The following is a 3,922-nucleotide window of genomic DNA, read 5'->3' on the forward strand; positions in this document are numbered from 1 at the left end:
AGGACTAAGCTGATTCTATCTTAAGTTTGTTCCAAACTTCAGCAGTGTAGTGGCACCTTTAACAGATTTGCTGAAGAAGAACACAGTTTCGGTGGACAGAACAATGCCAGGAGGCATTGACCATTTAAAATCAATATTAACCACCGCACCAGTTTTAGCTACATCAAAATTTTTGAAATCCTTTAAAGTTGCCATCGATGCTAGTGACATAGGAGTTGGAGCTGCATTGTGATAGGAAGATGAAGATGAGATTTGTTAGAAATGGGGAAAAGTGCTGTTTTTGCAGATATAGGAAAATCATACAGAAAAGGGGTACAGCAAGAGAACTATTAACTCTGCAGGTATTTAGGGAAGAGTATCTCTATTTTTCAGTGTATAATTGTGGTTAATTAAATACTAACTTTGGTGTGTAATTATTATAGCAAATAAGTTCTTTTTAAAAATTATGTTTTCAGCAAAAAGCTGAGATAACCGAAATGCTTGGGCTATACAAAATGATACAAGTTAATGAAATGTCTGAGGATGGAATGTACCAGCAGAATTGATACAAAATGTTAAACCAGATCTAGATGTACTGTTGACAAAATAATGTGTGTGTCAGCACTTACAGAGAGGAAGGTTGCCAACCTGGGGAAGGGGGCAATGGGCGTGGAGCATAGATGGGCAGAGGCAAAATACTGAGAGAGATTGGGTAATGCAGGAGTTGGGAGAGGTGACCTCACGCAGCTCAAAAGTATAACTATGTAGTAGTTTAAATAATCATCACTCCAATTGCTTTCTGCAATTGGGGTCCTTTCTTGCAAGATCGTAAAATAAATTGTCTTGTTTCCAGCTTTGGTGGTCTCGTATAATTTTATTGAGTTTGTTTCTTACAGATTGAACTGCCAGTTGGTTACTTTTCGAAGAAACTCAACATCCATCAGTGGAAATACTCCATGATCAAAAAAGAACTATTGAGTTTGGTACTGGCCTTACAACATTCATATGCGTATGTCACAACAATGTGAGGGAGAGGATTTTGTACATGGATCACAATCCTCTTACATTCTTAGAACACTTTAAAGACAAGAATATGAGATTATTTTGTTGGAGTCTTACATTACAGACTTTTAAATTACAAATAGCACATGCTGCGGGTCGTAAAAACATAATTGCAGGTTGTTCTCGCGGATTTAACTGATAAAGTTTCGATGACATTGATATTTATCCAAGGTATATCAGAAGATGTTAAGATGAACTTAGATTAAAGTTATACATAAGCCATGGTAATGTGGTTAATGGAATGAAAAAAATGAAGCCATCCTTTCATTATGACAGTTTTTTTTCTGAAGGGTGGAAGTGTTCTGAAGTTATAGACATGTACTGTACCTTTAAGGGAGCTGAAATTTCAGGCAGGCACAGATTGTGCTGAACGATTTAAAAGTGTAACATTTGGTTGACACTAATAGCTGGAGTTGCGTTGTCATGGTACAAAACAAATTCCAATTCAGCCAATCATGCCTCAGATACTAAAATCCAGTCAAATTTTAATTTTAATGAGATGATCTGATGTTTTGGGGTATTAAATCAAACATTGTGAACAGTTAGAGGGAGAACAGCAAAGACCTGCCAAGCACCAAAATAATAGCCAGCAGAATAACTGTCTGAAAGTTACCTGTCCATAAGAAACTTGTGCAGCAGAACACCGAAGCTGACCTAGAGAGACAGACAGAGAAAGTTCGACATCTGAAGACAACAATTGTTTTTTTGAAAGTGAGTTAAGAAGGAATTTATTAGATCAGTATTGTAGATTGGGAGGTAGAAATACATTTAAGAGAAAGGAGTTATAAATAGTTGTTTAATGTTATCTTTTGGACTTAAAAAATAAAATTGTTAAAATTATTTCTTTAGAAACTGGTTTGGAATAGGTCTTTGCCTCTCAAGATTTAACAGATTATGGCGCGAGGTAAACCTTCCTGTGTGGTATATTTAAATTAGCAGAGGGGTTTACCTCGTGTTGGAACAGTTTTCACACTTGAAAAAGACAAATGTTGTCGAGGAGAATACTGAGATACAGGCTATAGACTTGATGGGATTGAGATTCACAAGGAGGAGGTCTTAACAATTCTGGAAAGTGTGAAAAAAATCTAAGTCTCCTGGGCTGGATGGGATTTATCCTAGGATTCTCTGGGAATCCAGGGCAGAGATTATAGAGCCTTTGGTTTTGATCTTCATGTCATCAGTGTCAACAAGAACAGTGCCAAAAGACTAGAGGGTAGCAAATGCTGTCCTCTTGTTCAAGAAAGGGAGTAGAGACAACTCTGGTAATTATAGATAAGTGAGCCTTACTTCGGTTGTGGGTAAAGTATTGGAAAAACTTATAAGAGACAGGATTTATAATCATCTAGAAAGGAATAATTTGATTAAGCATAGTCAACATGGTTTTGTGAAGGGTAGGTTGTGCCTCACAAACTTTATTGAGTCCACCTTTATTGAGGTGGATGAGGGTAAAGCGGTTTATGTAGTGTATATGGATTCCAGTAAAGCATTTGATAAGGTTCCCCACGGTAAATTATTGCATGAAATACGGAGGCATGGGATTGCAGGCGATTTAACAGTTTGGATCAAAAATTGGCTAGCTGCAAGACAGAGGGTGGTGGTTCATGGGAAATGGTCATCCTGGAGTTCTGTTACCAGTGGTGTACCGCAAGCATCTGTTTTAGGGGTCACTGCTGTTTGTCAGTTTTATAAATGAGGGCAAACAAGGATGGGTTAGTAAATTTGCAGATGACACTAAGATCCTTGGAGTTGTGGATAGTACCGATGGATGTTGCAGGTTACAGAGGGACATTAGATAAGCTGCAGAGCTGAGCTGAGTGGTGGAAATGGAACCTAATGTGGAAGAGCATGAGGTGATTCATTTTGGAAGGAGCAACAGGAATAAAGAGTACTGGGCTAATGGTAAGATTCTTGGTAGTGTAGATGAGCAGAGATCTCAGTGTCTATGTACATAGATCCCTGAAAGTTGCCACCCAGGTTAATAGGGTTGTTAAGAAGGCATACAGTGTATGAGCTTTTATTGGTAGAGGGATTGAGTTTTGGAGCCATGAGATCATGTTGCAGCTGTTCAAAACTCTGGTGCAGCCGCACTTGGAGTATTGCGTACAGTTCTGGTCACTGCATTATAGGAAGGATGTGGAAGCTTTGGAAAGGGTTCAGAGGTGATTTATTCAGATGTTGCCCAGTATTAAATGGAAAGTCTTCTGAGGAAAATCTGAGGGACTTGAGGCTGTTTTTGTTAGAGAGAAGAAGGTTGAGAGGTAACTTAATTGAGACATCTAATCAGCGGGTTAGCTAGGGTGGACAGTGAGAGCCTTTTTCCTCAGATTGTGATGGCTAGCATGAGGGGACATGGCTTTAAGTTGAGGAGTGATAGATATAGGACACATGTCAGAGGTAGGTTCTTTACTCAGAAAGTAGTAGGGGTATAAAAGGCTCTGCCTGTAACTGTAGTAGACTCACCGACATGAAGGACATTTGAATGGTCATTGGATAAACATATGTGTGAAAATGGAAAAGTGTAGGATAGATAGGCTTCAAACTGGTTCCATAAGTCGGCACAACATCGAGGGCCAAAGGGCATGTACTGTGCTGTAACGTTCTATGTTCTATGTTTTATCTCCATGAGCAAAATTGCGATTTTTAGAAATTTCTTGACTGCTTCCTGTTCCATTATATGCTGTGATACTTGTAAATGCTGCCTTGCCAACTCCGCCGCTCTATTTAATTGTTTGCTCCAATTTGACATTGTCCAAATATGTGCTCACTGAATCCTGACTCACTAATTTCTCTTTAATTTCAGTGGTTCTCTCACCTCATGGCCAAAAGCTAATTCAAATGGACTGAATTTAGCCAATTCATTAGATTAGATTAGATTAGATTA

This window comes from Chiloscyllium plagiosum, chromosome 33, assembly GCF_004010195.1.
Source record: "Chiloscyllium plagiosum isolate BGI_BamShark_2017 chromosome 33, ASM401019v2, whole genome shotgun sequence".
NCBI classification, from domain to species: domain Eukaryota; kingdom Metazoa; phylum Chordata; class Chondrichthyes; order Orectolobiformes; family Hemiscylliidae; genus Chiloscyllium; species Chiloscyllium plagiosum.